The sequence below is a fragment of the Strix uralensis genome, chromosome 8 (genome assembly GCF_047716275.1).
Source record: "Strix uralensis isolate ZFMK-TIS-50842 chromosome 8, bStrUra1, whole genome shotgun sequence".
Classification (NCBI taxonomy): domain Eukaryota; kingdom Metazoa; phylum Chordata; class Aves; order Strigiformes; family Strigidae; genus Strix; species Strix uralensis.
The window spans coordinates 18650593-18661216 of NC_133979.1; the positions used below are offsets into that span (position 1 = coordinate 18650593).

Genomic DNA, 10624 nt, shown 5'->3' on the forward strand with positions numbered 1-10624 from the left:
CATAGAGCAGTATAAAATTCCTTTTACAGAGGAATTCTTAGAAGGAAAAATCGAAAACTAAGCTTTAAATCCTCTTGTTTTGAGTTTTAAGGACAATACTTCAGTTCTAGGAAACTGTCACTTTCCACTCAACATTTTTAATATGAAAATGTTTCTGAAATTGTTACTGATTTCAGCATGGTTGCCGAGAGAGGTTTGGCCCTCTATGCAGTCCACAGACTGCGCATGCAGAATTAATAATCTCGTTAACATTACTATATGCAAATGCTCCCAGGATGCAAAGAGAGATTTGTATTTCAGATTAATATTTTATGGGAATTTTGTGTGTACATGATAAATGAATAAATGGAGGGACACAAGGGGACATGCAGAACATGTGCATCATGTGTGAGAACTGCATTAATTCTTAAATGTTTGCAATGGCCACAAGATGGTTAAGAAACAAAAAGATTTATTATTGTAATTACATACGAGGAGAGAATAAGAGAAGAAAAATGAGAGATCAAGGGAGCCGTTTCATGTTACAGTTTCTCCAGCTGCAGAGCTGGCTTGAGAGGTTCTCTGAACCCTCCTGCCCCCATCCTTTCCACCCTATGCGCCTTCCCCTGGCTGCAGATTACCATCCCTTTAATTCTGCCAATTCAACCATTTGCATGTTCAAGCTTTAAACCAGCTCTTAATTACAACATGGAGTCACACCCTTAGTCTACTGGGTCTCTCATTCATTTTCAGATGCTATATAATGAGGAGCAATACCATATAAAATCTCAGCACTAACACAGTGCTGTGGATACGAAAAAAGAGCATGTCAGGGAGACTGAGAACACATCTCAGAATCTGAAGGTTAAAAAGGAGAGTTATTTGGAGAGAACTGTCACTGGCTCCCCACTGTTTCAGCTTCTGGGTCGCCCCCTTCCCCACCTCTCCAGTTGTCCTTTCTCCATTGAAGTTTTATTGCTACTTTGGAATGGCATGAAGCTCTCTCACGCTTTAACTATAAGAAATGTAATACTGTATTTGTCCAAAAACCTACATGAGTAAAAGAAGATCCCTGAGGGGATATTATTAACTGCCTGCTACTTATCACTGATGGTTATTCTCTGAGACAACTCTCCTGTTTAATCTTTATGCTCTCGACAATAACCCTTCTCTCTTTTTGATCAAGTGTTTAATTTTCTTGAAAGATTTTCTCTGACTTTAGTTATTATTGAAGGGGATTTTAATTTTACCCCAACTCTTTAATGGCTAAATCTTGCATATCCACTATTTCAAATAGGGGTATTCCAGTTACTCTAAGTAAATAGTTCAAGGATTTGGTCTTGATAGGTAGCTGGAAAATTTCAAATCAAAACAAAATTGAAATTGCACTTTCTTTTCCACTTCAGAATAGAGTTTTTAGTCTCCCTAAGTGACCTGTCAGTGTATTGGAATAAGAAATGGATACTGCTAGACTGCTACAGAGCATACTCCCATGTCAGCAGAGTTTCATCAGCATGAGTGGCAGCCCTGTATGGGAAATCAGTTAGCTGGTTATTTCATCTGCAGCTGATCAAAGATAAACAAGATTAAAAAGACAAACAAAGGGAAGTGGTGATGTAGAATGTATTCTTACTTTCCTAGTCTCCACAGGCAATATTATTGCTAAATTTCCTCTAATTGTTTATAGTAGAACTTTAAAGCATAACAGGAGAGAAAAATAAAGAAAAAAACAGTAGAGGTTCAGCAGACAGCAAAGCCCAGAAACCCTTGAAACCTGCTTGCTTTCCCTTCTCACAAGCATCCTCAATCCTTCCCCATTGTCACTGCATCTCCACAGCCCATTGGAAGTCCAGATCATGGGTAAATAATAATGTAATAGTTATATTTAGAGCAGCCCATAGAGCAGAGAAAGATTGCACCATAGGACTGAGAGGTCTTTTGGGGAGGCTTGGTTTGTTTTGTCATACTGGCCACTCCCGTTTCGAATGACCTTGTTGTCCACAATAATTACAACAGTTTACAACAGTCTCCTGTTCCTGGAGCCAATAAATTATTAGATTGGGCCCATGATTTTGCAACTCTAGTCTGTATTCCCAATATTGGCTTATTGGCTTTGCTTGTCCAGTCTGAACATGTGTGAGTGGAAGCACAGAGCCTGGGTCTGCTCTCTCTCATGCAGCCACTCTCCTTTCCTGGTCCCCAGGTTCAAAATGGGAGCTTGGCACACCTTTCTTACAGTCTGAAGCAAGATGGCCCTTCACTCATCTTCCTCACCCCTTTTCCACAATAACCCATCCTCACGACTACCCTCCCTGCCAGCACGGACTTGCTCACAGGATGCAATCAGAGAGGTGCCAGGAGCGTAGGACACAGCTGCTCCATGACCAGGAATTCAGGTGAGGAAAAGACTTGAGTGAAAGTGAGCAGAGCCAAATGCCTAGTTAGCAGATACTAGAATATGCAGATCTAAATCTATACATCTAAGCCTTAAGTTTCCCCATCTGTAAAAACAATGTTGAAATACTTCCCTATTTCTCAAGAACATTACTAGGGTTAATAAATTAATTAATGCTTACAGAACACCATATTGTCAGAAGAGTCCTTTCTCTAAATCAACATATTTTCAAATATTTCAGTTGATGACAGAAGTTAATTTTACAAACAGGTACAACACAGACTACAAATGGTGGCTAATAACCTCAAGATGATCCCCTTAAGATTAATCTAATATTGCAAAATCTTTCAGAGTGAGTATTTATTTCCCCTGTTGCATTTCTGTTGAGGCAGTTGGACTCAGCAGCCCCATTTGCTTTCTCAGCATCTGATGCCAGAGTACACAACAGTACGGGTGGAAAGAACGCAGCAAGAGAGAGATGTAATCACCAAAGAAATGGAGCAACAGACTTAAAAAGAGCATGATTCTCACAGCAGGTCAGCTGAAGTGGCAGCTGTGCATTTCTGGGCTAGTACCAAGTGTCCACTACCACCTCACAAGAGCCTTGTAGCTCTAGATTTTATCCCTGTTGACTGAAATACAAAAAAATTGTCTAACAATATCATTGCTTTTCAGAAAGTACTGGTTCAGCCCCAGCACAGGACAAACTTTCTCCAATACTTCATTTTCTAATCTCCAAGGCTCAAACAAGAGATGTGTGGAGAATCTTTGTGTGCTGCCCTTCACACTTGCATTCAATTCTTCCCTGCTTAATGAGCCATGGGCTGTTGCTCTGAAACAGAGGACATTAACAGTTCAGAAAAAATAAACCCCTGCAGATTAATCACCTGGCTTCTTCATGGGCCCAATTCCAATCAGCAGACAGTGTGAAAGCAGAGTATCTCCGTATATACTGTCTGACTGATAAGCATATTAGCTGATTGCTACGCCTGGCTTTGACAACCATATAGCACATGAGTCTTATTTCATTGTTTATTTCAAATGAATACCAGAGCTCTCCAAATGTCACTATATTCACAGAAACTAACAACTGTGCAGCCATTACATGATTCTCTTAGCATTCCCCCTTCTTTGTGCCACTATCTATTTCATGCTTCTTGATTTTTAAAGTGAATGTTTTATTACTTTCTGAACAGCACTTAATTGTTAGGTATCACTTCTGAGTCCACCATGCAGTAATACTTGCAAAGACAAGGATCTCCATTCAGCTTTAGAACTACACTTTGCTAGAAACTGGCCACTGACTAACGGTATTCCCGCTCCTTGGTAAACCACTAGTAGCTTTGTTGTCACTTAGCCTGACCACTCCATTTTAGTACAGGAGGGATAGTATGAAAAGGAAACAAGATTAAGTGTCGGCCAAAAGGATGGCAAACCCATCAAAAGCCCTTTGCCAAACCTTGAACATAGCATAGGCTGGACACAGTGCTTAATTTTCTGGAAACAGAGAGAAAGGAAACAGCCAACCAACCATTTGCACTGTCAGCATGATTTCCCCCATCCCACAGCAAAGTAAGCTCAGAAAAGACAAATGGGATGTGGCATTAAACAGACCTGAACTGCTCCAATTTATGTAATGACAATACCCTCCCATCACCATAACCCACCTCTTCACCCCTGCCCGCCCCAGCTCTCCATGGTTCAGGAGACTTTTTGAACAGAGTGATTCTAGCATAACATGAAGGAAATACCAGCTCTATCTCTTGATCATTTCTTATTAATCTCTTTTCTCTTGTTGGGTCAAATCTCAGTCTCACTGAACTCCCGATTTAGCCTATTAGCAGGGAACAGTGAATCCCCATCCTCATTTCTTTCCTTCACATATCTACTAGCTTGTTTCCCATGTTTCCATTTTTATAGCCCTTAGAGGCTACAGGAGCATGCTGCTTTGATTGCCTTTACCTTATCCCTCCTATAGGTCATGCAGGTCACTGGCATACCTGGAATAAACTGGGACTGTTATTTCAACTGTCAGTCACACTTCAGCTGGAAGGCAGAGTCCCGTTAGCAGGGAGATTGAAGTGCTATAGAGCAAAGCAGAGGACAGTAGTGTCTTTGATGGCAACTGTGTGCTTCAGCTCCCGCCTGTTAATAGGTATCCATGGGCACTGCTGTTCCCCTGGCTCTGTCTCCCTTTGATCATGCTGTGTTGCTATTGGAGCATCTCAGTAACCAGGCCCAGAGCAAGGTGCATGTGCCTCTGCGACCATGCACCACAGGCAAAGTCCTCCCCAGATTAAAAGTCAAAAAAACCTGTGGTGTTCTCCTGAGCTGAGGATTTGTCCCTATATTCCTAACATTCCTCTGCCACCAAGCAAGGCCTCATCAGGATGCTCAGATACAGAGCAGGAGCAACGTTTGATTAAGACCAGTGTGAATGGAATATGCAAAGCACCACAGATTCCCCAGTAATGGTCTTTTACAAAGAACCACCTGGATGCCACAAAATGAGCCACATGCAGAGACCCCGTAGAAACAATGGCACTTCAGACTGGACATCTTTGTAGACCTTCAGCCTCTGCTGGGGTCGCAAGCCTTGGATTTGGGCACATTAATTCATCACTTCTTCAGAGAGGCAAAAACACTGCTGAGAGGGATGCAAACATGTTTGCTTTATGATGACGCATAAAGACTCTGCCTGGAGTCTCCCAAACAAGCCTTCCCTTTCCTTTAGTGGCATGCGAACAGTGCACACTACATGCTTTAAATGGGATCCAAGTCACTTTTTTTCATTGCTACTAGAGCAGGCACTGCTGGAGATAAAAGCAACTGTCTCAGAAGAGCAGGTATGACATCTGGTACATAGCACCAAAAATAAATCTTTAACTTCCTCTCATACCTGCCAAACCTGCTCCAAGGAAATAAACCTGGGAAGTATTACAAATACACACTTCTCTCTGATTTCAAAGGAAGAACTGACCTATTTTTTCTTTGCCCATTTTAAACATTTCCTGTGACAAGATCAGTTTGCTAAAACAATGGGCTGCGTTTGGAATAACCACAATCATAAAAGAAAATTGCATGCATATGAAAAAGGCAAGTGGCCTGATGTTTGCACTGGAGGTAATTCACGCTAATACTGCTATTTATAGTGCAGCAGCACCTTAGGGACCCAGTCACGCTCAGCACACCTACTTGGTAAGCACTATACAAACATGAAATCTGATAGTCTCTCCCCTGTAGTACACTCATACTTGTGATTTATGGAAACGTTGTGTAACACCATATAATTTGGGAGTGGTCCTTTGTTAAATTATTTTCTCTGGTCATATTTGTGTAATAAGTATTTCCCATATCCTTTCAATAGCTGACCTGGCTTACAGGAAGACAAGAGATTTGTGTATTGGCAAAGATGACCTACTTAAATCAGGAACAATTAAAGACCCAGTTCCTATTCATAAGCTTGACTAAGGAACCACACACACACAAAAAAATCAAATTGAAGAAGCCAGGAAATGTTTCTCAGTGCTACAATTCTGGTCATAGGGGATGGTCTATGGGGGGGAATCAAAGAAGGAAGTGCTTGTGGTTCATTATTAGCAATGTAAATAGGACACATTTGGAGGCTGTCACCATCCTGATCGCTCATCTGCTTTTATTAGTCCTCATTCTTTATTCTTATTGTCTTTGGTTTTCTGCGCTTGTCGTTAAAGTTAGTTATGTTATAGGCATCTGTTTAGCATATTCTATACGAAAATGCAAATGGAGATAAAAAACAGTAAAATAAATATATGCAGCTTCCATGTCATGTATATATTTGACTGTAGCATGTCAAATACAAAAGAATTGTTTATCACTTCGAAAGTCTGCTTGTTCATTATGTGCATTACTTTTTTACCAGCAGATGGCAGTTTACCATTATTTTAAATAGGTTCTTTTGTTAATCTCCGATATTTTAAAGTTCTGAGTGGTTGGTAAAAAGCTTTGAGCTCATTTCAAAGTTAATTTTTAATTCAATTTCCTTCTGTATCATCCCTTCTAGTAAAAGTAATCAGGACTGAGCTATTTGTTTCAGTTTACAGCCCTGCTGTTGACCGAAGCTAAACATCACCTACACAGTTACCCGACAGCAAGTTCATGCAGCACCAGCGGGTATTATCCAGCCTCAAACACTCACTGCTGCTACCAGCCCCCTGAGGCATACTTTACACTCCGTAATTCCCAGTCAGTGCTTGGGGAGTCGCACACATTATTAACACTAGTAGCAGGGGCAACATGAAGGATGTGACTGTACAAAGGGGCCAGTGGTTTATTTACTACTTTGTTGCTTGGACACTGTCTGAATTTTAGGTAACAAAGAGTTAAAACTACCATCCGGGCAATGGTGCACTGCCTCCAGCACTGCAGCCAAGGAAAACCCAGGGCACAGGGAGCCTGTGCCAAGAGATGCAGCCTGCAGGGCCCTTTCAGAAATGCTGCTGCTACCCAAGGCCATCCTTTAACCCAGTCAGAGGCGCACCTAGGAGACCATCTCCCCTGGCCTAACAAGAGCTGAGAACGAGAGCTTTCATAGCAAAAAAACTCCAGCAGGGAGCATGAGCAAAATGAAGGGATGGGTCTGTCAGTCCAACACTGCTTTAATGCCTGGGCACAGATTTACCCTGGGCATCACCTGACACGTGCAGCCCTCACAGGCACAGCAGTGCCATCGACATCCCAAAACCAGGCACGAGGGAGAGACCCTTGCACCAAGAGCCTCACTCTCCACTGATCCTGTAGTGACAGTGCTCAGTCCGTGTGAGCCCGTCTTCCCTTCCTGCCCCAGCAACTCCCTCGTGTCAATACCAGCATTCAGGCTGGGCCTGATGAGGCAACGCCATACTCGCAGTGGATTTGTTCCCTCACCCAACCCCGCCACCCACCACAACACACAAATGCTCCTTTTGGCAGCATCCACCAACAGAGATTTTTGGTGGATTAAAGCGATCATGTGACCCCTGCTTCTCGCAGGAGCAGCACCAAAACGGCAACAAAGAGCAGAACTCCTCTCACCTTACACCACAGGTGGGCCAGCTCGGCCTTTCACTATGTGATGGTATTTCAGGCACACATCCACTTCTGCCAACTCTCCAGCCACTGAGCACAATGGCGGGTTGAAACAGACTGTACAGAGAGCGGGAAGGTGGAAAGGGCTTCCCTCACCTGCCCACAGGCTGGGGCCAGACTGGTTTTGTGGCTGGGCTGGGATTTTGTTAATTTGTTTTTTTGTTTTGCTTACATGGCAAACTGCCCTTTCCCTAGGGCTGCCCAAGTCCTTTCAAGTCCTGCAACTTTTGAATTTGTGTTCCTTGTATTCTCACACTGAAGCAGCAAACAAGAGATCATGAGATCATTTTGCATCTGTTAAAGAACTAAACAAAGCTAAAAGTTCCAAAACAAAGAGTACTGATACACACCAGTCTGTAACCTATCTTGGGAATGCAGCGTTTTCTTTTACAAGCAGTCCCACATAGCCTCTTTTTAATGATCTGCAGAGAGACTGAGAAATTCACCAGTGATATTAAATTAGAAGCTGAAAACAACAGAGAGAGCAGATGTGTTATACAAATGGGCATGGAGAGATGAAAACAAGGGGAAGGAGAAAGGAAATGTGACAACATTTGGGAAAAACAGGAGAGTAATACAGTGTGGGGAATGACAGGACATGTGTATACATGGGATCAGGCACAGATTGACCAGGGGAGATCAAAAATGTGCCAAGGGTAATAGTTCAGCAGTAGTGGGGGAGAGACTAACAGGTCTTTTCTCTCTAATGCTGAAGATTCCTGAAGATGCGGGACGCTGGGTACCCATCGTGGTGAAGTCCTGATGGGCAGAGCTGCACTTACAAAATAACACTGATAGAGTTCCAACAACCTTTTGTTGGAACAAATAGCAAATGAAAGCATTTATGAATCACATAATGACTTTTTAGCCTTCCATAGTTCCCAAACCATCATACAGCCAGAAAAGGCACGTTGATCAACCTCTCCTCCTCATGTGGGCAACTGCATGAGCAAAGCAGATGGCCAAGTGAACCTGACTTTTGTTTCCATCCAAGAAGTACTTTAAATAACATTCAAAGTAGGTTTAACATCAGTTATTACTCTGATTATTGCATTCCTAAGATAATGGATTTCAAAATTGTATTTTCCAGTTGAAGATTAAAGAGCTACTTCTAGGCTTCCTACCTTCTTTAATAAAGTAAGATTCAATCTAGTCTCAAAAGTTGAACATTTAATATAAAGAAGATTTGCTGTCATCTTAGTAAGTGTTAGCAGCAATCACTTAGCATTCCCATTACCTTCCCACCCAAACCTCACCTACTCATGTTGAGAAGCAAACTGGATTTCTTACACCCACATGCCACCTTCATCTTGTAGATACTCAGGGATACCTACCAGTGTTGGACCCCATCTTTTCTGCTCTGCTTCACAGAGTGAAAGCAGGTTTGTGCCTCAGGGCAGAAAGAGGGCAGCTTTTCACACCTGTGATGCACAGGTAGCCCTCCTGACCTTCTGAGCAGCCTGTTCCCCCTCCAGGGAGGTTGCTGCGAACAGGGGAGAATGCTGCTGGCTCACCACACGGCCAATGTGCAAACAGCATCTAGCCACATTTGATGCTGTGGTATATACTTGGCATTGGAAAGCAACACACATTCCTTCAGAGTGCAAGGCAAGAAAGGAATCTTTTGTCAGATCACGCACATCAGCAAGCAGTGGAAGCCCACTTAGCTAGCCCTGCGTTTCCTGTCCACACGTTATCACTATCACATTGCAGGCACAGATCCCCAGCACTTGCCTGTGCCTACACCATACATTCCCAGAAACAGGGGTGGAGGGAAGGGGGAAGAGACGAGACTTATCTCTTGGCAAGATGCAGTGCTGGACACTCTCAATCTCACCTTGCAGAGCCAAGAACAGGTTAGCTCCTGGCCCTGCTGCTGGAGAAAACATGAGGGAAAATCCCACATCCTGATTAGAATCCGGAGCAAAACTATGCCCAATGGATTTTGTCTGAGATACAGCATTGCCTAAATCAGGTCTAATTGCCACACAATACAGGATGGATAGTCTCTGAATTCCCCCAGAATCTGTCCCAAAGGCTGAGCACTCTTAGTCGCTTCATAATCTTGTGCACTGAGTCACGTTAAACCAGTAGAACAACTCAGCCTAGGTTTGTCACTCTGTGAATGTGCACTGCATTGGGAGGCAGGAAGAGTGGCAATCCGAGCCTAAAAGCCAGGGTGCACATCTCCTCCCCCTGCTTTCCCTCAGCTTTAGCCAAAAGCAGAGCAGCAAACCAGGTGATTTATTTGCTGTCAGCACCTTCCATTTTTCTGAGTCTCCTACCAGGGCACAGGGAAGCTGTGATCCTGAAAAACTACATCATCTCACTTTGCACCAGATTTTCCACCTCCCTCTGTGACTTACCATGCCAAAATCTTTGCCATTTGAGTGATATGGAAAGGAGATGAAGGCTCAAAATCTGCAATTTTGCCCACAATATACAGCAAATGTCTAATCAGAAATTAGTATTATAGCAGAGCAGCATAGCTCATAAATACTATGAGCTATGTTGCTCTACTCTAATTTGTTCTACCCCAAACTATCACTACAGTGTCCTTAGAAGACAAGAAGGGTCGAGGTGAAGTCCCTCAATAGAGCAACACAGCAGAGTACCATGTGGGGAGCAGCAGCAGGCTGGAGGCTGACAGTACTTGGCTCTACAGAGACGCCGGCCTGCAGGACAGGGACAGGAGAGCTGCAAGACATTAAATACCTGGTGGCTGAGAGCTGGGGCAGCTGCAGCAACTAAGAAGGGCTTGTCCTCATCTGCTGAGCGGGGCTGTGGGCTCCTTCCCGGGGGAGGCGGAGGCGGGCGGTCACGTGTGCCCGGGCCGGCTTCCTGCGGCGCGCTCTGCAGAGGGCAGCCCCGCGGCACGGCCCTGCCCGCGCCAGCGGCGCCTTCGCCTCTTGGTTTCTGCGTAGAACGAAGGCCTAGAAATGCGCGTCTCGAACCTGGCACCACGAAATGGAGCTTCCAGATAACCGGATGCTTAAAAAAAGCTGCACTCCAGGGTGTATAACAAATTTGGGAATTAAAAACGCGGCAGAAACTCGGGGTTAGACTGTGTGTGTAAAGGAGGCCATGTCCCACCAGAAGCTAACCTGTGATTAAAACCGGGAACAAAACAGGGCCCGAGCACTT

At 43.8% G+C, this 10624-nt stretch overlaps 1 protein-coding gene across 1 annotated transcript in view; it reads right to left on the reverse strand.

The window, feature by feature from the left end:
* Positions 1–10276, reverse strand: part of ZNF644 (zinc finger protein 644) — a 78148-nt gene extending 67872 nt beyond the window's left edge. Inside the window, exon 1 of the mRNA XM_074876471.1 lies at positions 10196–10276. The gene's annotated coding sequence lies outside the window, so the exon portion shown is untranslated. The remainder of the gene's footprint in view (positions 1–10195) is intronic.
* Positions 10277–10624: the final 348 nt, after the last annotated feature.